Consider the following 24,877-nt stretch of genomic DNA (forward strand, 5'->3'; position numbering starts at 1 on the left):
AAATAGGATTTACTCTTAAGAGGCAACTCCACTAGGGTGGGGCTGGCAAGAAGGCAAACAAAAACAAAAAAACAAAACAACACAAAACAGCACAACAGAAATTGTCATGCCTAAAGGCGAGGGGCCATGCGGACGACTCCAAAAAAATCCATTTACACAAATCCAATCTCAAATGAATGTGATAAAATCGTGTGTGAGAGAAAGCAAAACCACGGAAACCAGAGAGAAATAGAAATAGAAACAGAGAGCGAGAGAGCGCGCGACACGGGGGGCTCGAGGCAGAGATGGTGGGCAGAGAAATTGAGTTTCACATTGGCAAATAAACAAGGAGGATGGGGGGGGGCAGAGCGCCATCCAATAATATTAGTTTCTGAGAATACTGGTACAGTATAGTTTCAGGGTTCCAAATGCATTTCCACCATGCAGAGGAGCTCTTATTTTCATAACTGCCCGGAGACCCCCAGTGAGTGAAGAGCTACTTGCTTTGTTAGCTCTCTGGCCTTGACACATTTCTGAGGAGCAAGTTTGCACAGACGCGGCCCTAATCCCGCCCACTAAACAGGCCTCGCAAGCCAGAGGAACGACGATGACGAGCAGCCCCCCGCGATCGCGACGCGACTATTGATGTAAAAACCATGAAATGTCGAAAGCGTCGCAGCCGATGCGCCGCGTCGACAAGCCCATTGTTGTCTGCAGGTTCTCGTTTTGTTTACCATTACGATGGCTTAATCATCAGAAGGAGCTGAGGCGCAGTCTGGAGATGGGAATGCAGATCCGGGCCGCGGGTCCCTCGAGAGTAAACAGTGAGCTGTCAAAGAGATGCCTCTCCCAGAGCGTGGGGGGGTGGGGGGTCGGGGGGGTGGGCTTGGTTGGAGGGATGGGGGGGGGTTCTTAAAAAGCTATCTGTTCCATTCGTTAGCTCTGCCGCGGCTCCTCAGGCATATGACAGGGCTACCTCAGACAAGAGGGCCTAAAGGACCCACAGGACCCTGTTATACCTCAGCAACCCGAAACACAACAAAACACTACACCACCCACTGGGAGCCCCGCCAAGAGTAGGGAGGGATGAGTAGAGGGGTGAATAAAGAGGGTGATGGATAGATGAAGGGAGATGCAGGGATTTCACAACGGAGAGAAGGGGTGTGTATGGGGGGGTGGGGGGGTTAGAGCAACTGCAAAGTGAGAGATAGAATTGCAGAGTGAGAGATGGAGTGATAGAGGGTTTTAATTAGTGGATGAGGGCTGGCTGGCTGTGGGCGGGGGCTGACAGCACTCTTGTCACGTAGTTGTACTTTCACAGCTGACCAAGCCTGAAATCTCTTGCCGCCAATACAGAAAATACCAGCAACACACACACAGACAGACAGACACACACACCCGCTCACACGCATGCATGCACACATGCAGACCACAACACAGACATGACAGAAATAACAACAGAGATATATATACACACACACGCACACACACAAAAGGATGGCACACTCATTTACACACACACACACACATAGGCGTCACAACACATAAACACGCACACACGCATGCATGCACACACACACATACACACACACACTAATACAAAGAGACACAGGAAAGTAATACACACACACACACACACACACACACACACACACAACACAACACACACACTAATACTCACAAGGACATACAGGAAAGTAACACACACACACACGCACTAATACTCACAAAGAGACACAGGAAAGTAATACACACACACACACACACACACACACACACACTCTCTCTCTCTCGCACACCCAGACACTAATACTCACAGACACACAAGAAAATAACACACACACACTCTCTCTCTCTCTCTCTCTCTCTCTCTCTCTCTCTCTCTCTCTCTCTCTCTCTCTCTCTCTCTCTCTCTCTCTCTCTCTCACACACCCAGACACCAATACTCACAAAGACACACAAGAAAATAACACACACACTCTCTCTCTCTCTCTCTCTCGCACACCCAGACACTAATACTCACAAAGACACACAAGAAAATAACACACACACACTCTCTCTCTCTCTCTCTCTCTCTCTCTCTCTCTCTCTCTCACACCCAGACACTAATACTCACAAAGGCATACAGGAAAGTAACACACACACACGCGCTCACACGTTTTCAGTATTCACACTGACTGACAAACAAGACACTCGCACGTCCGTCCCCTACAGTTCCACACAATAGCCAGTCAGGAGTGTGTTGTGCGATTACGGGCTGTACGTTCTGCGGTGCTGATGCAGTGACTTTACCATTCTCCACCCAGCGTGTAACACCCACCTTCATTATTCCCCATGCAGAGAAACCAAGGTTAATGGCTGGATGAGGAAACCATGCCATGCACTGAAGAGCACTGTGCGAAACCCTTGTGAATTTGAATACGTCCACTCGTGTCTCAGAGAAAGCCTGACCAACACAGCCATTCACACTTACGTATGTGTGAGTGTTCAACTTTGTCCGTGAATGCATTAGCTTGTGTAAGTGTGAGTGTGTTTGCATATGTGTGTGTGTGTGTGTGTGTGTATGTCTGCATCCACATGAATAGTTCTGTCCTGTTAGTACATGAGCAGTTCTCCCCCCCCCCCTTTTCTCCCCAATTGTATTCGGCCAATTACCCCACTCTTCCGAGCCGTCCCTGTCGCTGCTCCACCCCCTCTGCCGATCCGGAGAGGGCTGCAGACTACCATGTCTCCCCCGATACATGTGGACTCGCCAGCCGCTTCTTTTCACCTTACAGTGAGGAGCTTCGCCAGGAGGACGTAGCGCGTGGGAGCGACCATTGTGTCTGTAGGGATGCCCGGCCAAGCTGGAAGTAACACGGGGATTCGAACCGCCGATCCTCGTGTTGGTAGGCAACGGAATAGACCGCCACGCTACCCGGACGCCCCGAACATGAGCAGTTCTGTCCTGTTAGGAGCTGAGGAACCATCCTGGTCCAACCGACTTACTTCTAGGACAACAGTCCAATTCCAGTTCAGGCCTGCACAGTGTGGACATATCAATACAGCTCAGCACAGCCATGACCACAGGGGCGGGGCTTAAACTGCAGGTGGGGCAAAGTTCAAACTTTTCAAAGATTATTTCACATTTTAGATCTTCACCACAGTTGGGGGATCGCATATTTATTTATTTTTTCGGATCTCGACCATGAAAGAGCTCTTTTAGCACTGCAAATCATACTTGTTTCCTCCATGTCCAGATTCCTGCCTCCTCCTTTACTTATCCAGTCCATCATCGTCCCTCAGTCCTAAAGCCGTTCACCGAATCCCCATAAAGCCAATGCTCAAACAAACACAGTAAGAGCAACATTATGCAACAACACATGCCCCACACACCGAGTTGTATGCAAGCTGTCACATGCATGTGTATGAGCATGGACAAATATGCTGCCTTTGTGCGCACACATGTGCATACACACACACACATATGTAGAATCGCATGCATACGGACGCCATCGAAAATCGCTTAATCGATATCCCCGACAAGACAAAGCCTGTTCAACACATTTGATATTCCACCCTCGCAAGATAAATACATGTCACCGTCCTCCTAGCAGGACTAAAAGGCTATTCACAGTAACTCACTTTGCAAATAAAGCTTTACATCAAGACTGACAACCTCCTAAGCTCCCTGTATGGGCCACTGCTTGGTAAAAAAAGCCTCTTCCAATGACGCTAAAATCCCACATACCCCCAAAGCTAAGCAAAGGGGCAATACAGATGCAGATTAACTGATGAATTACTGACAATGATTCCAAGAGAATGGATTTAATGGCTAGTTATTTGGAACGTATTCCCTTCACATCTTCTTCACGAAGTCGTTTTTTACAAAGTACCGTCTGAAAAACTGAAGAATATTAGCCTTCCAGAAGAGTGGCTGGAAAGATCTACTGTTACACGGAGGCAACTGAGCGCTGCACGGATTGATTTCTGAATGTTAAGTGGGCTAATCTTCCACAAACTAGTTAAAAAAGTGATGATTGCCGTCTGGAAAACACTGGAGAAATTGATAGGCGAGAGATTTTGTGACATTTGACAATTCAGAGAGTGATGGGCAGACCCCCGCAGTCCTTCCTCCTCCTCAAACATGTTTAAAGCCCTTGCTCCTCCTGTGATTTCCCCAACTCACATGCAGACCGAGGAACACACGCAGCAGCATTCATCAGTCTTTGACTGGAAAATGCTGCTTAACAACGAGAGGAGTGGCACCACAAAGGCCGCCAGACTGTCAGGAACAAACTGTGGCCCTGATGGAGCACCTTTTCTAAGCTGATGAGAAAAAGATGTGTTAGAGCTGAATACGTTCTATATGCCTGTTGAACGTACGGATATAAATCAATGCAGCCCAAGGCTATTACAGGCATCCCTGAGCAAGACACCTAACCCCTAACTGCCCCCGATGAGCTGGTTGTTACCTTGCATAGTTGACACCTCCATCAGTGTATGGGTTTGTGTGTGTGTGCACGGGTGGATATGAGGCATTCATTGATTGTAAGACGCTTTGAGTGGCTGTCGCAGCTAGAACAGCGCTGTATAAATGCCCATTTACCATTTTATCATTTACATGTGGTTTGTATGGGGCAACTTTCTCGAGATTTTCATGAAAACAATGCAATTTTTGATGTGTTATACCACTGACATATCGACAATCCTGTGCTAAATATCCAAACTGCTTTTGTAACTGCCTTTGTCAATGCTGCCTTTGCAACTTTCCAAGGAAAATTACGCGGCACACAGGCAGGAATGGATTGTATTTCTTCTTCGCTGCATAGTAGCCAAATGTGGAAGAATAGGGCAGCTTGCAGTGATTTTTTTCACAATCGTGTGAAAGACTTTTGCCAATACATGTTTTTTTTTAATTCTTTTATATTTTTTTATGTTATTTTTTATTTTGATATACTTTATTGATCCCTGTAGGGAAATGATGGTCTGCATTTAACCCATCCTAGCTGTGTAGCTAGGAGCAGTGGGCAGCCGATGTGCAGCACCCAAGCACCAACTCCAGTTCATCTTGCTATGCCTTGGTCAGGGGCAGAGACAGCAGTATTAACTCTAGGGCTTTTTTGATGGTGGGGGAAACCGCAGACACGGGGAGAACATGCAAACTCCACACAGAGGATGACCTGGGATGACCCCCAAGGTTGGACAACCCCGGGGGTTCGAACCCAGGACATTCTTTCTGTGAGGCAACAGCACTAACCACCGGGCCACTGTACCGCCCTGTTATGTTGTCTATAGCTGAGCCAGACAGGGATAAAAGATAGAAGAAGAACAGCGCGCAATAAAAGAAACTGAATCTTATATATTTGTAATGTGAACAAGTGTTACATACTCTCAAGATGGAAGAAGCTTGAAAGAGTAAAGGATCTACATGGGTGAGGCTAATTATCTTCTGGACGGGCAAGTTTCTGTAACATTTATTAGATAGCTCCGGAGTTACTTATTAATTTTTTGTGCGGGTGCTTGCAGTTTTTTTACACCGCTGGCTTTGGCTTTTACCGAATGGAAGCAACTCATTAGTCTACTTTTGTCAAAGGTATACTGAACAACAGCATGGCTTAGCAAGTATATTATGTTAAAAAAAAAGAAAAAAGAAAAGATGCCTAAAAAGGCAATAAATGTTTACTTACTTGGATTTACATTGCATGTAAATTGCTTTTTATTCATCAGTAGAATTGATTGTTTTTTAATCCTTTTTGGCGAGAAAAGTGTTGTTCAAGTAGATGACATAGTCGATCAAAAAGCTAATTCAGACATCTGAGCTCTTTCCAGGCATCTTAGAAAACAAAACAAAGGAGCGACACACAGCCAGGCTGGATGGGTTGCAAACTATTATTTCATGCACTTATGCCAAAGCATGAGTCGATTAAAGGTAGTGCTGCTATTAATGTTTTTCAGCCAGGAATATTTTGCACAGAGCTGTTCTGCACCAACTCCTATTGTGGTGCAGTCGCAGTCGAACTCCATATTATACCTCTAATCTTATATTAGAGACTTGATAGACAGTACTTTGATCGTAGGAAATTTGTTATATTGTGTTGTAATAGTACTTTTTTTGTTTTGTTTTTTTTTGTTATTTGGCTATTTTTTCAAACGTTAAGTGATTTTGTTTGCTTTAATTATGTGCTACATTTGTGTTGCCAGTTTATTTAATGAGAGCTCTCTGGTGTTTTCTATCTGCAGGGATGATGATGATGTCCTATCTGGCTTGGGTGCTCTTTAGGAAATTCAGCAGTGGATGTCTTGGAAGAGAGTTAAAACATAAATCCTGTATTAGATAATTGGCTTGAGCAATGTCGGGCATAAATATTTTTGTTTATATTTTACATTTATATTAGGGCACACTGGGTCTGCATAAATTCTGCTTTTCACAATTTGCCTCTAAGCTAATGCAAGCTGTGGGAAAAAAAAGCACAGTGGAGGAACGTATACTCCTTGTGTAAAGGTAAAAAACGAAACGAACATGAACATAAAACATGTAAATTGCAGATTGTTAACATCACACTTAAATTTAGAGTGCATATTTGTCAAGTGGATGCATTACTGTCTCTGATCACATGCTGAGAAGCTCATCAATCATGCAAGGTTGCTGCCATATTTAATAATTTAATAAATTAATAATTTCTGTTAATATATATATATATATACGTATATACACTCACTGGCCACTTTATTAGGTACACCTTGCTAGTACCGGGTTGGATTCCCTTTTGCCTTCAGAACTGCCTTAATCCTTCGTGGCATAGATTCAACAAGGTACTGGAAACATTCCTCAGAGTTTGGTCCATATTGACATGATAGCATCACGCAGTTGCTGCAGATTTGTCGGCTGCTCATCCATGATGCGAATCTCCCGGTCCACCACATCCCAAAGGTGCTCTATTGGATTGAGATCTGGTGACTGTGGAGGCCATTTGAGTACAGTGAACTCATTGTCATGTTCAATAAACCAGTCTGAGATGATTCGAGCTTTATGACATGGCGCGTTATCCTGCTGGAAGTAGCCATCAGAAGATGGGAACACTGTGGTCATAAAGGGATGGACATGGTCAGCAACAATACTCAGGTAGGCTGTGGCGTTGACACGATGCTCAATTGGTACTAAGGGGCCCAAAGTGTGCCAAGAAAATATCCCCCATACCATTACACCACCACCACCAGCCTGAACCGTTGATACAAGGCAGGATGGATCCATGCTTTCATGTTGTTGACGCCAAATTCTGACCCTACCATCCGAATGTCGCAGCAGAAATCGAGACTCATCAGACCAGGCAACGTTTTTCCAATCTTCTATTGTCCAATTTTGGTGAGCCTGTGCGAATTGTAGCCTCAGTTTCCTGTTCTTAGCTGACAGGAGTGGCACCCGGTGTGGTCTTCTGCTGCTGTAGCCCATCTGCCTCAAGGTTCGACGTGTTGTGCGTTCAGAGATGCTCTCCTGCATACCTCGGTTGTAATGAGTGGTTATTTGAGTTACTGTTGCCTTTCTATCAGCTCGAACCAGTCTGACCATTCTCCTCTGACCTCTGGCATCAACAAGGCATTTTCGCCCACAGAACTGCCACTCACTGGATATTTTCTCTTTTTCGGACCATTCTCTGTAAACCCTAGAGATGGTTGTGCGTGAAAATCCCAGTAGATCAGCAGTTGCTGAAATACTCAGACCAGCCCGTCTGGCACCAACAACCATGACACGTTCAAAGTCACTTAAATCACCTTTCTTCCCCATTCTGATGCTCGGTTTGAACTGCAGCAGATCGTCTTGACCATGTCTACATGCCTAAATGCATTGAGTTGCTGCCATGTGATTGGCTGATTAGAAATTTGCGTTAACGAGCAGTTGGACAGGTGTGCCTAATAAAGTGGCCGGTGAGTGTATATCTATATATATAGCTCCACACTCTCGAGTCAAGCATCTTCTTCTTCTTTCGGCTGCTCCCATTAGAGGTCGCCACAGCAGATCATCTGTTTCCATCTCTTCCTGTCTTCTGTGTCTTCCTCTGTCACACCAGCCACCTGCGTGTCCTCTCTCACCATATCCATAAACCTCCTCTTTGGCCTTCCTCTTTTCCTCTTGCCTGGCAGCTCCATCTTCAGCATCCTTCTCCCAATATACCCAGCATCTCTCCTCCATACGTCCAAACCATCGCAATCTCGGCTCTCTTGCTTTGTCTCCAAACCGTCCAACCTGCGCTGTCCCTCTAATATACTCAAAATCTTAACATCTTCGCCTCCTGTCATTTCGTCAGTGCCACTGTTTCTAGACCATACAACATAGTAGCTGGTCTCACTACCATCTTGTAAACCTTCCCTTTAACTCTTGCTGGTACCTTTCTGCCTCAAATCACTCCTGTCACTCTTCTTCACCCAGACCACCCTGCCTGCACTCTCTTCTTCACTTCTCTTCTGCACTCCCTGTTACTTTAGTTGACCCCAAGTATTTAAACTCATATGCTTTTGTCACCTCTACTTCTTGCATCCTCACCATTCCGCGAACCTCCCTCTCGCTCATGCATATGTATTCCGTCTTGCTGCTACTGACTTTCATTCATCTTCTCTCCAGTGCATACCTCTACCTCCCCAGGTTCTCCTCAACCTGCTCCCTACTGTTACTACAGATCACAATGTCATCCACAAACATCATAGTCCAAGAAGACTCCTGCCTGATCTCGCCTGTCAACCTGCTCATCACCACTGCAAACTAGAAATGGCTCAGAGCCGATCCTTGATGTAATCCCACCTCTACCTTGAACCCATCTGTCATTCCTACCGCACACCTCACCACTGTCACACTGCCCTCATACATATCCTGTACAACTCTTACTTCTCTGCCACTCCTGACTTCCTCATACAATACCACACCTCCTCTCGGCACCCTGTCATAAGCTTTCTCTAAATCCACAAAGACACAATGTAATGCCTTCTGCCCTTCTCTATACTTCTCAATCAACATTCTCAAAGCAAACATCACATATGTGGTGCTAGGCATGAAACCCTACTGCTGCTCGCTAATCATCACCTTTCCTCTTAACCTAGCTTCTATTACTCTTTCCCATAGCTTCATGCTGTGGTTGATCAACTTTATACCTCTGTAGTTACTACAGCTCTGCACATCACCCGTATTCTTGAAAATTGATACCAGTATGCTTCTTTTCCAATCCTCAGGCATCCTCTCACTTTCCAAGATTGTGTTAAAACTCCACTGCCATCTCTCCTAAACACCTCCATGCCTCCAAAGGTATGTCATCTGGACCAACCACCTTTCCACTCTTCATTCTCTTCATAGCTGCCCTCACTTCATCCTTGCTAATCCACCTCACTTCCTGATTCATTATCCCCACATCATCCAACCATCTCTCTCTCATTTTCTTCATTCATAAGCCCCTCTAAGTACTCCTTCCACCTTCTCAACACTCTCGTCACTTGTCAGCACATTTCCATCTCGATCCTTCATCACCTAAACCTGCTGCACATCCTTCCCAGTTCGCTCCCTTTGTCTTGCCAATTGGTACAAGTCCTTTTCTCCTTCCTTAGTGCCCAACCTCTCATACAATTCACCATATGCCTTTTCCTTTGATTTCACTACCTCTCTCTTCACCTTACACTGCATCTCCTTCTACTGCTGTCTACTTTCTTCATCTCTCGGACTCCCACTTCTTCTTCACCAACCTCTTCCTCTATATACTTTCCTGTACTTCCTCTTTCCACCAACAAGTCTCCTTGTCTTCCTTCCTCTGTCCAGATGACACACCAAGTACCTTCCTAGTTGTCTCCCTCACCATTTCTGCAGTAGTTGCCCAACCATCCGGCCACCCTTCACTATCACCCAGTGCCTGTCTTAGCTCCTCCCTGAACTCCACATAATAGTCTCCCTTCTTAAACTTCTACCATTGGATCCTTGGCTCTGCCTTCACTCTCTTCCTCTTCCTGAGCTCCAAAATCATCCTATAGACCACCATCCGATGCTGTCTAGCTATGTTCTCCCCTGCTTCCTATCTGTTTCAGCTTGCACCTCCTACAATTACAATTTCATTACAATTTCATTTAGCAGACACTTTTATCCAAAGCAACGTACATCTGAGAGTTAATACAACACAAGCAAGGATCTAGTCGGGGGACAACAATGCAAGTAATTGCCAAAAAACTAGGTTCAAGTCCAACAGGACATGTCAACAGGCAGTGCACAAAGGTAATGCATAGGGTGCATAGCAGTGTTGTTTTTTTTGGGGGGGGGTTGTATTTTTATTAATACCATCAGGTGTGGAGGTATTTGTGAAAGAGCTGGGTCTTTAGCTTCTTCTTAAAGACCTCCTGCATAAAACATAGACCACCTGTGTGTACCTTCCTTCACTCATATGTTCCCCTGTGTTCCTCCCTCTTCTTGAAATATGTATTCATCACAGCCATTTCCAGCCTTTTCACAAAATCCACCACATCTGTCCTTCCATATTCCTCTCCTTGACACCTTAGCTGCCCATCATCTCCTCATCACCTCGGTTCCATTCACCTACTGCCCATTGAACTCTGCTCCAATCACCACTTTTCTCCTTGGGTATACTCTCCACTACTTCACCCAACTCACTCGAGAATTTTTTTTCTTTTCTATCTCATACCCAACTTGTGGGACATATGGACAACATTCATCATCACACCTTAGATTTCCAGCTTCGTACTCATCACTCTGTCTGACGCTCTCTTCACCCCCAACACACTCTTGACATACTCTTCCTTCAGGATTATACCTACTCCATTTCTTCTCCCATCCACACCATGGTAGAAGAATTAGAACCCATCACCCATCTCCTGGCCCTGGTCTCTTGCACACGCAGTATATCTGCCTTCCTTCTGTCCATCATATCAGCCAGCTCTCTCCCTTTACCAGTCATAGTGTCATCATTCAAATTTCCGACTCTCACCCCCACACTCCTACCCCTCCTCTTTTCCCGCTGCCTCTGGACATGCCTTCCCCCTCTCCTTCTCCTTTGCCTAACAGTAGCATCATTTCCACCGGCACCCCTCTGGCTAACAGTACTGGTGGCAGTTGTTGGTAACCCGGGCCTCGACCGAGCCGGTATGGAAGTCTGATTTATGATCCGCATATTTGATTTGGCAAAGGTTTTACGCCGGATACCCTTCCTGATGCAACCTTTCCCATTTATCCGGGCTTGGGACTGGCACTAAGAATGCACTGGCTTGTGCATCCCCAGTGGTTTGAAACTCTCATTTTCAACATGCTTTTTTCCCCCCTTTGATTAAAAGTACCACCATAAAAAAAAAAGTACCAACATAAAATCATGGCAACTGTGCCATTTTTAGTGGACCTGTGAGTAGAGGACTGAATTGGGATGCAAATCACGCGGGAGTGGGCAGTTCTAGCTTTGCTGCGGGTGGGAGTGAGCAGTCAAAAAATAAACTAAACCAGGGATTTAGCTAGCACTAACCAGAAAGATGGTGTCAACAAATGAAGTTGAAAAGAAGATTAAAGCAGGCCATTACAATACAAAAGCAAAGCAAGGCAAGTCTGACATTTGAAAAAATTTCTGAGTTATAACTGACAAAGATGGAAACTGTTAGTTGCGACAAATTCGCACAAGAATTGATCTACAACGGGCACAAATCTGGCACCTCTGGGTTGAGGCGACATACCTGCTCCGTTCTCCTCAGTCAAAGCACTTCTTCCGGCACACATTAAACAGGAAACTATCGAGAAATGTGTCGCACTTTGCTGTAGAGACATCCGGCCATATGACTGTCGCCAGGAAAGGCTTTATTGACATAAAATAGAATAGAAGGCCCTTTTATGCCATTGTACAGAATACAAAAAAATGTTCTCTACGTTATAACTGAAAAATATGCATTTCTTTAATACTTAACAGTAAAATAACATTTTCTCTGCAGGAGCACAGAAGTCAATGGAACTCTATTGCGTGGGCGTGAACAGTCAGATTGTTTGAGGATGCAGGCGGGAGTGGACACACATTGTGGGAGCGGGCAGGAATGTACCTTTCACACATGCACTCTTTCCCTGAAATGTTCAGGAATGCTTCCTGCATGCTTCCCACCTCAAGGCCATGTATCATTTCAGGGAAAATGGCAATACGGCTGTGTTGTGATTGAAAGCAGTAACATTGCAGGGAAGCGTACGTAAAAGGTTACGTCCATCTGACGAAAGATACTTTGACGTGGAGCAAGCGGACCAATAAAAAGATGACACTGATGACGTATTTGAATCCGTGACGGTTGGCTTGCCTCGCGGATGATTTAATAACTGCAATACAAACTCTTTTTTTTTTTCAATAATGGTTGGAAACTGGACAGATTCAGAAATAAGGTAGCGCGCGTTGCATTACCACCATCTCTTTTAAACTCATTTATGTATAAAATGGCTTTTAATTAGAGTTTTTCTTTTTGTATTATGCTTTTATTCATTTATTTTTTTCTTACGCAGTTCTACATTTTACTCTTTGGTGTACCGTGACTTTTTTTTCTTTTTCTTTTTGTGCACTGGCACTTCTCACGAGCTGCTGGTCCTCTTTTCTGCCCTCTCCATATCAGGTTCTCCAGGCAATTCATAATGGCCCTAAATAAACTGCATTACCCAGGGGGCACTATGTGACACTCACCTGTTCCCATTCTCATCTGCCTTCTTTTCTCTGTCAGTGGCTGGTCTAAGCAACGTTGCACTAACCTTACAATAATAGCCTGAAGGAGAACTGGACAAAGAGCATGGTGATGCAGAGGTGCCTAGTTTGTGTGACACACTAAAAGTAGAAAGAAGAGAAAATATCAGATTTTGCCGGGAATACAAGGAACTAAGGGCATCCCGGCCTGATGACTTTATTGCACCACACACTAAAGCTAGTGTACAGAGTCAAACTGAAATGGTTGTCTCCTCGATTAAATAAATGTGTGTTGTGAACATCAGTAATATCTCCTGTTATCTTTTTTATTCACTGTAGAAATCCAGAGTGTAACAATGATTCGCTGATACACACGCCAACATGTGAATAAGGGGGAGGCTCCATAGCCGAATGGTTACAGTGCATACCACATGGCCACACAGTCGCAACGTTGCCAGTTTGATTCCAGCTGGCAACCTTTGTTGCATGTCATACCCCTCTCTCACGCCCTCATTTCCTGTCTACCTCTGCACTGCCACTGTCTAATAAAAAGGTAAAAATACAACAACAACAAAAAACGTGAATAAGGGGAGTACTGGCACTGACTTTTTTTCCCCTTCAAGCACGGTTCTTACGATGTTTATTTCATTGTCTTTTATCTTTGTCTCTATTTCTTGATTGCATTGTGTATTTTCTGTTGAAAAGTGCTATAAGAAAAGTATTATTATATTATTATTATCTGCTGGACTGTCCCTTGCCCCAACTATTCCGGCATTGTCCTGGCATGTGCGAAAAGGCGCGAGAGACAGAAATGTCCCTGAATGCGGCTGCATGTGTGAATGGTGAAAATAACTAGCGGTGCCTGAAAGATTATCCCGGTGATTTAACGGCAACTAGGTGTGAGACGCACTTAACACACACACACACACACACACTGCAGGAGTGGACGGTAACGGTGAGAAATCCAGCGGGTGCGGGCGTGAGTGGGATCAAGAAAACAGTCCTCGGCAGGGCGGTCTACCTGTGAGGCTTGGATGGGCACAAATGCAACTGCAATTACAAATTCCGCCACAGGTGTCAGTAAGGAGGCGAAAAAGCAAAATCTGAAATGTTAGCTTGCTTTGTAAGACTGAGATTTCAAACATACTCTTGCTGTGAATGCAATCGGATCCTGTTTTGAAAGGTGAAGGTTACCCTGCATCTGAGTTATTATAGTGCATTTTGAGAAGAAGAAAAAAACGTATCATTTCACCTCAGAATCAATAGCATATACTGCAACATGTAATTCTGTTATAAAGCTTGAGCAAGCAATTTGTAATGCTTTTTAGGTATATCTAATATCATTCGTTTCTTTTTGCGGATATCCTGTTTCTTCGGTTCCATTAATACTGTTGCTATTGAATACGTTCCTCTCTCAAATTGGTCAGGCAGAACTTTATAGTGCCAGCTCTTTCACAAAACTTGAATTTCTTTGGCAGCTGTTGACTAAATGGGTCAAAGTGCCATCTAATGGCAGAGAAGAAACCAATGTTTTTTTTAGATTTTTTAAATCAATTCCTCTTAGGTCGGTTCACAATAGCAGTGTTGTTGAAATGCACCGCGTTGCACAATGTGTGCTTCCAAATTTGAGGTTTCTGGAGGTTCTAGGGTCTGTACGTCGTAAGGCCCATGTATTCATTGGATTTATGTGAAAGCGGTTGCAGACTGAGGCCTTAGTTTTGCAACTGGGGTTACACGTTTCTTTTCCAAGCAGTTTGACTTGCAAACAGTAGAAAAAAAGGAAAAAAGGTGTTGCTATAGTAAGAGGTAATATTTGGCAACAACACACGTGCTAAACTTTCCTCCTACGGTAAATAAAGAGTGGAATGGGAAATTTGACCTTAGTAAAACGTTATCTAAATTACAACACACTTGAAAGTACATTGTACAGAACTGTATTTTACTGTTTATAAAATAACGACAATATATAAAACGTGAACTAAAGGAAATGCATCAAGCAAGCTTTGGAGCTATTCATTTCTAGGAGTTAATAATTCATGATCAACTAGAAAGCAGAGCTATGAATATTTCTGATGATACACACGAGGCTATTTACCAGTCAGCAGAAAATGGATGAACTTGTTTTGGGGGAGAGGTGTAAAGTTTACCATCACTATGTTTTATGGCACTGAAAGAGTCATTGCCTTGGCATACGACGGAGGTTAAGATGCAACCTCGCCGTGGTATTTGTCTTGGTTCAGGCACTGAAAGCTGGATATTACAGTTGATGTTTTCATCATGTTTTACCGAAAAGCCGATCTGGTGTCATGTCTTTTTCGGTTTAACATGTAAATACATGCAGCGGTACCCACTGGAAGCGGGAAAACATGCAATCGCTGGGTCGCATCTCCATATTGATTATGTAAAATGTTGTGAAATTTCGTTGCGTTTTGACGTGATAGAATATCTTCAAAATCCACTGTCTGCATCGATCGGACGGAAGATGAATTGAACCCAGCCGTGCTGTAAACCTTGCACGCCATCAGCTGGAGCCGGCTTGTGACAACCCTCTGTGTCTCTGCAGAGAAAAGTCAACACAACTGCAATGGATTTTTTTTTACTTGAAATTCCTGACACTGACGCCGAGAGGTGCGCTCAGAAGTCAAAAACAATTTATGTGGTGATAAATTGAGGGAGAAACAAAAATTGATTCTTTTGATATTTTAGAGTCGTGCAGTAACTTGATTAATAACTGATTTCACTGTGTGAAATTTGGCCCTGTGTGTGTGTGTGTGTGTGTGTGTGTGTGTGTGTGTCTGTGTCTGTGTGTATGTATGCTCCTTTTTTATCTTTGCATGCAAGTTTGTTTTAATGAATCGGGGCCTTTGTACGATGCTATCTGCAAAGCAAACAAAACGTCAAAGAGCAGTTGGACAGAGAACCTTATGAGGACGCACAACGACTGAACCAAATGGCAACGCTGTAATAACAAGCCCAGCTGCTCGCTCTCAACCCAGGTCCAATCGCAGCATTTCTGTGTGTTCTTTCAGCATTCCCCTGCATGTCTGTATACAGTCACACAGACACAGACAAGCACACACACACACAAGCGTACACACTCTCTCATTCACTGTCCCTCACACACATATTCTTCTCTTGACAAATTAATCTCGTATTTTAAAGAGAGGCAGAGCAGCCTCGATGGGCGCGACTCTAGTGGGTCCGATTCCTTCCGTCAAAGGACCGCGAGGAGAGAAAAAAGGGAGGAGAGGGGGAAAAACAAGTCAGGGGTGGAGTAGTGAGGATGGAAGCCATGATTGCATTTTCGCAATTCGAATCTCACATAACACCCTATTCCTTACTTAACTGTATATAGTGTCTGACTTCTGCCCCTAGCCCAATGGAAGAAGACAAGAGAGAATAGAGTGCTTGTGTGCCAGCTGAGATATAGCCAAAGACTTTAAAGAAGAGCGCCTCAGGGTGTGTGTGTGTGTGTGTGTGTGTGTGTGTGTGTGTGTGTGTGTGTGTGTGTGTGTGTGTGTGTGTGTGTGTGTGTGTGTGTGTGTGGTGTGTGTGTGTGTGTGTGTGCGCGCACTCGTATCTGTCTATAAGTTTTTGTTGGACAGGCAACTGAAAATCGTGTTGTTTTTGGTTATCTTTCTTCCTCTGTTTTGCTTCTAGAATGGATTCAGGTTTTTTGGTTGTGATATTTATGTGGGGAAAAAAAAAAGAAAAGGATTTGCATCCTGATTAAATTAGGGAATGTTTGCACACAAGGCTTACCGATGCAAAAATATTTTCATTTATTTAGCGCTCTCTTGTGAAAACAGGCACAAAACACCTAAGTGTGCAATGAGCTGCAAGGTTCTGAGAAATACGATAGATAATCCCAATTAGTTTGCGAGATAATAACATCACAGTTAATAATCATGATTATCGGATGTCTCTCTGCGGCACGATACCAGCGCTTGTTTGACATCTTCTGGTCGAAAACAGAAGTATCTCCAAATGACCAACGATGATCCGGTTATGAGAACAAGTACGTTTTCATGATCGGACTCAAAAGGATGATTTTTCTCTCTTAACTTCGGACGGAATTATTTTTCAATTTTTTTTGTTTGTTGCACAATTGGTGGGCTTCTTTCTTTCAACTTCGACTCCTTTCATTTTGGTGACAAAGCTGCACACGGCACACTCAAAACAACATAATTGGTCAGGTGTAATGGAAGCGCTTGATTTAACATGGGGACTTTTATGTTGTATTGAAAATATAAACACTTCAATAGCGCCAAATTACACAATTAGTAATTGTGGCAACATAAAATCCTGATATCCCACTGTGCAGCTCTGGCGCACAAACATAAAACATTTCGGTCCCAGCCTGCACCATAATTAATTCTACCTGGGGGCTGACACACACATGCTGTATGGTCTGGTTTATCGTTCAACACTGCCAAAAAAGTGGTGATTGATGATAAGTTATGATGATGATGATAATAATAACAATTATTATTAGCTTCCAATCATTTAATAGTAAAAGTATCGTGTAGTCAGATTTGTGGATATGTCAATTTGGAAATGAACTCCACAGTAACACTAAAAATAAACCTCTGATAAATATTGATGGTCTGCTTGTTATTGCAGGAGATAATCTGCAAAAATAAAAACATCCGTTGTAATCCTGGGGTCAGCTGTGGTGCTCATGTTGAATTATACTGCATTTGTAGTTCACATTATAAGTAGCAATGGTGGTAATTTTGCGGTGGCCCACCTCATGAATGGATGAAAGTGAATAGCACTGTGAGGTTATTTATTTATTTGTTTGTTTATTTATTTATTTTTACAATTCCTCCTGGGGATCGAGCCGAAATGCAGGAAGAATATAAATACTGAAAATTCTCCAACAGCCACAGAGTGAGTGTGTGTCTGAGAGAGAGAGAGAGAGAGAGAGAGAGAGAGAGAGAGAGAGAGAGAGAGAGAGAGAGAGAGAGAGAGAGAGAGAGAGAGAGAGAGCGAAAGTGTGCAGGCCCAGTGGGTCTGTAGCCTGACTACCCAATTGCTGGCATGGGTTCTATTAGTCTGAAATCATTAACAGTTTGGGGAATACAGTGACACATTAAATGCTGTTCGTACCATAACACTCTAACCAAATCAAGGACATGCATAGAAAGAGTGTTGGGGGAGGGGAGGGGAGGAGACGGGAGGGGGGGGTAAAAACCTCCCAGTGGGCTTAATGCTGCCTGACGAGCTTGAAGCCTAACTGTAGCACCAAGTTTTGTAATCAATGTGCTAAACATCGTCTGACGTATTTCAACTTGTCCTCTTACTAATTCATGACCCCGATTTTAATAAGGGGAATTTGGTTTTTCCAGTGATGCTGGGAGAGTGAGTGTGTGTGTGTGTGTGTGTGTGTGTGTGTGTGTGTTTCTATGGAAGTAGGGAGCATTACAGTGCCAGGGGCTACTGTATTCCTGGAATGAAAAATCATAAATAATGCAGGACTGGATAACAAAAAGTAAACCCCTGCTGACTCCCAAAGCAACGAACAGTCCGAAGGCCATGCAACAGTACTCAAATCAGGAGAAATCACAAGCAGTTAGACATATCTGAAGACGGCTGTTAAGCACTTTCTAGACACGACACAATGGAAAACGCTCACGGTGAAGGCAAAACACCCGTATCTCGATGATCCACTCTCTCGGCCTACATTCTGCCTAGGTGTCACGTCCAAACAACATGACTTCAAGGCGAGCAGCTGAACAGATTTCTCGGGATTTCCAGAACACAAAAATGCACCATCTGCATCACAACACAGATCATTAAGATGTGAGCATGTGCGACGGCTGAAAGCGGTGTTTAGCATAGTGACGACTACTAACCATGAACGTCTGCTGACGACTCGAAACACTAAAAAGCAGAGTTATGCGTAAACTGACTGACTGATTAATGGCTCACATGGCTGACTGGCTGACTGACTGAAACGCCGACGTGTCATCGCTGACGTTTGGCGCAGCGTGTAAACCGGTGGGGGTGACGTTTCAATTCCAAACGGTTGCTTATAATTTGCGAATAGGGGGGGCCGTAATGGGTGTGCCACTTAAAATACGCACTTAATCGATGTTCATCTCATCAGCTTAGTGTTAACGTCGGGCCCTGAAAATGTCCTGCAAAGACAAAATTGCTCACACACACGTTCACACACACATTTCCAACACCGGCCACAGAATGCTATGGGCAGCCCGCAGCTCCGACACACTGCACATCAACACTTTAGTGGGAGAAATGAAAGTAGAATTACAATCAACCTCCACTCCTCTCATAAATCATCTTTTTCTTTGTTGTGTGTGTGTGTGTGGGGGGGGGGTGCATATATGTGGGTGCATGGTTGTACGGGGGAAAAAAGTGAGTCACAGTGTGTGCGTTACCTAACCTCCATGCACAGATGCTGTGTATTAATCACAAATAGCGGCGACAGATTGCCTCCTTTTTATCATCACTATCAATAATGTGAGAGCTGAGAGAGAATTAAGCACGGCGCCCGCATCACTCTGAACAGAGGCAGGTAGGGCAGGAACACACAATACTACACTGGCATGCACTCACTGAAAGACAGATTGCACCGCATGAAAGACAGCAGGTTGGAGAGAGCAGGCTGAAGACAGCAGGTTGTGATGAAGGTTTATTTTAAACTGCTTTTAATAACGTGCTACGCATTGATAAAAATACGCAAACACTGGTATACAAGTCTCTGCAGAAGTAACGCAGGCTATGCAGACTAGCTGTGGTGTTAGTGGAGGCAATTAGCTTGAAGCAAAAAGGGCTACAGTACAGTAGACCAATGAATGCTGACAAATTGGGGTTTCTACTTGCAGTTCGGGTCAATTTCAGTTCTGTTTTATTTCCATTTCACCAAACTGCTTGTATCTTTCAACTCTCCATTCCCACAGCTGCCAGAGCAAGATTAACTAACCATGGAAGAGAATTTGGGGGGAACCGTTGAGATCTGACTTTCCAGATATATATCTAAAAGTTTGATGGATGAATATGTTCATACCATTAGTTAATCTTGTTTTCTTTTCTTTCTCCTTATGATCTTTGAAAATATGCCATCCATAATTTGCCGGAAATAATTATTTATAAGCTACCGTGACGTGAGAAGTGAGGAAGTCTAATCCAAATCTATTGGAGGATATAAATCTCGCCACAATTTACGCTGTCGTCACAAAAATGAAGATTTATCCGAACGTGAATGCTGTTATTTACTATATGGCTTACATTAAGTTACGTGAAATGAGGGAAAAAATAAAATGCTGCCCACCTTCACTGATCTAAATAACACAATAGCTCTCAAAGGAGCGTGTATTGAATCAGTACGAGTCAATATGTAACAGTGCAATTATTAATAAAACACACATGGCCGCAATCTTATCTTAAGTATGAATGTGTCTTAACGTGCCTTTTTTTTGTCTTCTGGCTACGGATAATATCTAGCTATTGTAAATGGCCAGAATTACAATCAGGCCCAGTAGGTTACCTTGATGTTGGTAGGCAGAGAGCACGCATCACACAGATCAATACTGCCTGTATCTCCAATGGCCCTATTGATAATAGTACCTTGGTGTTGATGGGGGACAGAGTGGATGGACCAGAGCTGGAGGGGAAAAAAACAACTCTATGCTATAAAAAAACAAAAAAAAATGTTAGTGAAAACAATAAATTAAAAAAACAAACATATGGATCACTTTCCCTTACACATTTAACATGATATAGGATGGACAGTTGGAACCGGCAGCTTGTATGCTCACTCTGCATGCCTGCCTGTATGTATGTACTTCCAACCAAACGAAATGAATGTCATTTACTGTAACCCACGCGGCACACACTTCTACGCACGCACGCACGCGCGCGCGCACACACACCTGAACATCTGCTTAGAACCGTTCCCTTAATAAACTCACGTCGTTTCGTTATAGCCGAGCCCCGGTCCAACCGAGCAGCACATTAGCAGACATGCCATACATACATGCATGCATATCCATACATACGGTAGCCTGCCAGAGGCCACGGACGAACGTGACAGCCTACCTTTCCCATGTAAAGCCATTCCTTTTAGTCCAATTCCATAATCGCAATAAAAACCTGCTAAATTATGCTTGCGAAGACCGTTCTCGGTTTCCCCCCCTCCTCCTCCTCCTCGGTCAAAGACTTGAGATAACGGCGTTGTGTTCTGGCAAGAAAACGGACGAGACCCGCCGGATCCGGCTTCGAGATGCAGCGTTGTTGTCGTTTGGACGCCGCCGTGTCAAAATACCGACACGGGAAGACGTGCGAACGTTGTCCGGTTCGGGGAGGGGGAGCCTGTCACGGCTCCGGTGTGCGCGGTGACAGTGGCGCGTTTAGCCGCAGTTGAACCCGGGGAGGTCTGACTGGGTGACGCTGTTTGCTGCTGGAGGGCTCGGTTGCCGCTATAACGGCATCTCCGGACCGTACCACCGCACCGAGGAGGAGGGGGTGTGGCACCGGCCGCAGACACGAGACGAGCGCCGGCCCCCGCTCATCGGGAAGTCGTCTGGAACTGCTAGTTGACTCTCGTTCATTTAACCGTATGGTTTTAATGGTGGCCTGGATTTTACCGGGGAAGCGCAAGATGCAAATCGCGGTGTTGATTCTCGCCTCGTCCTCGGCTCCTGACTGCCGAGCCAAGATATTTTGCAGTTGGCAAAACTGTGAGCTTATGAAATGGTGGGAAAGGCGGCGAAATAGGGCGCACACCAAACTAGGAGACCTAACACGATGTCAGAGGTTGGGAGAAGGACGTTAAAAAAATAATAATAAAGAACTTAGGCACGACACAAATAAGACGTCGTAACTGAAATCCATGAAATGTTCAAGTTCAGTAAAAAAAATGCATAGCTCTAAATCACAATTCATTTCCAGAGGCTTTTACAATCACATTATGTTATGTTATGTTAATAGTCCTCTCACGGGATTCAATTTTCCCCTGCCAAGTGGTCCAACATGTGGTGTACAGGTGCAGGTATTTACAGCCAGTCAGTAGCCGGAACAAACAGCCCATGAATGACAGGGGTTCTAATGATGCACTTTATTATTTCCCCAATGCACGGTACGCGAGAGGCTACAAACAACCATTCCGACAGCGGCTTCAGTCTATCTGTCTCTCAGCTTGTCTCCCACGATCGCCCCCAACACAAAAACAGCAGTATGCATTTTTCATCAACAATAGGTTCTGGCACTTTCCAACAGTTTCATCAGGGATTTCCTCCAAATGAAAGCTGCAGTCCTGAGCAGACAACAATGCTCCGGGGGGGGCTAACGGGAGGACCTCTTAATTTATTTTTTTTCTTGGTCCAAGACTATTTGATAAAATTGGTTCCTGCAGATAGAGCAATTACAGAAGTATTTGTCATCCGAATGCGATTTGTCGGCGCTTGAGTGGAATGAAAACTTTTAAAAAAAATTCTCTTGGAGGTGTATTTGCGGAGAAATGTAATGACTTTTGCACCTCAACTTCTGAAGTTTGGTTTCACAGACAGTAGCCTACAGTCAGGTTCTTGCCCTCCGTGTTTTTCCTGCAGAGTCTTAATGGCAGGCACATTACACCTCCAACGGCTGAGTAAACGCTCTTTTTGAAAGAGCTACTCCTCTCTCCTGCCCGACATATCTTACTGAGACATCTCCTTGACAACCAGCTCAATGCAGAGATTTGAAATGTCACAGTGTTTTACTGTGATTTTTTTTCATCATTATGGTCTTTAGAAGAGAAATAACAGCTGTAGTGAGGGGAAGAGGAATGGCCTGACTATGAGACAGACAATGCTCTCACCTACTATTCAAGAAAACATGTCGAATAACTGTGGAGGGAACATATTTCTGACCCAGTGTGCAACGTGTTTTGAAATAAGATAGATACCTTTGTACCCGCAGTGATGTTCAGTGTAATAATTGGTACCAAGGAACATTCCATTGAAAGTATTGTAGGTATCTATAGGGTTAAGGGTACGGTGACACATGCGCGAAATTAACTTCCTGTTCGCTACCAGTCTGTGCGAGCAAAGGGGCGAATAAAACAGTCGCTTCCGGTGGCGAAGGAAATTCGCATCTTCGCTTCGCGCGGAGTTTCAGCTTCGATGAACTTTGACCGGCGAATCCACAGCCTCAACCAATAGCAAAGAGATTGTGTGTGGTTGACCCGGCTTGTCTGTAATTGGCTGTAGTTTTCTTAGTGAGCCAGGCTAGAGGAGACTGTGTCTAATCAGCCGGTGTTGTACGACATTGCCCATGAAAACCACAAACTGCCCCCACAAGAGAGATACTGCCTGGCTGGCAGTATCTCACATCCTGCCCTGCCCACATCCAGCATGACAAGATACGAATATCGCTTTAGCAGGCGACGGTCATTGCCTGCATTTGCCCACCCGCATTCCGGGAACTCTGCCTCTGATTGGCTAGTACTCGTTGCCTCCGTTGGTTATGTTGGTTAAGGTTAGGGTTAGGGTGGGGTTAGGGATAGGGTTAGCCAATCAGAGATAGAGTAGGTGCGGGTCTTCCCGGAATCCAGGTGGGGAAAAATAATAAGCATGTGTGACCCCTAGTACGGCAAGCCCTTTTAGCCAGGGCCCTAGAAAGAGAGAGTTGCGTCAATGAGGGGTCAGAACGCGAGAGGGTCACGTGGTTCATGTAGCCGCCGAATAGTTCCAAACGAAGCTTGGCGGGTCATTTAAATGAACTGCTTAGCCGCGATTTCTGGTAACTACTAACCAATATTTTCAGATTTTTACATTTATATATAGATATATTCCAACGTGACACATATTCTATGCGCACTGTTTGGCACTATCCGCGGCTCCCATGATCCGCCATTGCTGTTAAATAATTGGCCCATTGGCGTCTACGGAGTTGACGTAACTCTCTTTCTAGGGCTCTGCTTTTAGCTAGACGAGATATCTGCAATGACGTAATTACAGAAATCTGCAACGTCATTTCGCTTAGTCAAAACTCTAATTCAAGATATCTGTAATTGCATTTTGACTAGTAAGCTTCAAACTGCATGCGTATAGGGTTTCTCATTACAGATATTTAAAATTCATTTTCAGATATCCCCAATTCACATTGCGGATATCTGCAAATGAATGATGACAAGTTGTAATTCCAGTTTCAGATATCTATAATTGAATTCTGACTAGTCATAATTCCAGTTCAAGGTATCTCTAATCCCCCCTCAATTCAATATATTGTAGCGAATTCGGGAGGCAACCACAGAAACTGCCGCGGCCGGGAAGCGAACCCGTATCGCCCGCATCGCGGGAGACATCGCTGACCACTCGACTAAAGGGTCCGACCCGTTAGCCAGAGGCCAACGTGTGTACTTATCCACGCAGGTTACACTATATACATAGTCAAACTTACGTTTGAGATATCCGTAGTTTTCATTCTGCTTAGTCAAAACTGAATTGCAGATATCCTGAATTAGAGTTTTGGCTAGGCGAAATGACGTTGCAGATATCTGCAATTACGTCATTGCGGATGTCTCGTCTAGCTAGTAAGTGTTAAAAGGGCTTGCCATAGTTAATTGCAGCGAAACTGCGAGCATTGCGAAATGAGCGCTCACTTGATTTAAAAGATGTTCAGCTTGAGCCAACATTTATACATACAGGCGAAAGCCAATCACCTTCAAGCAGGGCTAGAAGCCACGCCCCTTTACAGAAATCTCTTCAGTCAAGATGGAGGACAAACTGATCACGTCTCCGGTTGATAAACTGACTGCCGGCGCTGGGTCCGGTGGGACCTCCACGCACTGACTCTATCGCCGACCCATGACCTCTAGATAAGATCGCAAGATAACTTATGATGAACTTATGACTTAATTTTTTACTACCGATGTGTTGACTCTATGGGTAAGTGAACGATGGCAGCCGGCTCCCATCAAGCTGATTTCTTTTTTTGTAAAGACACTTTATTATTTGTCATTGTACAACGAAATCCGTTTTCTGCATTTAACCCATGCTATGCTTGGAGCAGTGGGGTAGCTGCAGTGCCCGGGGGCCAGCTCCAGTTCTTCTTTCCTATTGCCTTGGTCAGGGGCACAGACAGGAGTATTAACCCTAACATGGGGGGGAAACCCATGCAGAAACGGGGAGAACATGCAAACTCCACACAGAAAGGACTTGGGATGGCCTGGGGTTCGAACTCAGGACCTTGCTGTGAGGCAACAGTACTCACCAGTGGGCCACCGTGCACAGATT

The 24,877-nt window shown here is 44.5% G+C and overlaps 1 protein-coding gene across 1 annotated transcript in view; it reads right to left on the minus strand.

Annotated features, from left to right (window-relative positions):
* Positions 1 to 20,802, minus strand: part of tenm1 (teneurin transmembrane protein 1) — a 231,774-nt gene extending 210,972 nt beyond the window's left edge. Inside the window, exon 1 of the mRNA XM_056289538.1 lies at positions 20,700 to 20,802. The gene's annotated coding sequence lies outside the window, so the exon portion shown is untranslated. The remainder of the gene's footprint in view (positions 1 to 20,699) is intronic.
* Positions 20,803 to 24,877: the final 4,075 nt, after the last annotated feature.

The sequence above is a fragment of the Lampris incognitus genome, chromosome 1 (assembly GCF_029633865.1).
Source record: "Lampris incognitus isolate fLamInc1 chromosome 1, fLamInc1.hap2, whole genome shotgun sequence".
Classification (NCBI taxonomy): Eukaryota; Metazoa; Chordata; class Actinopteri; order Lampriformes; family Lampridae; genus Lampris; species Lampris incognitus.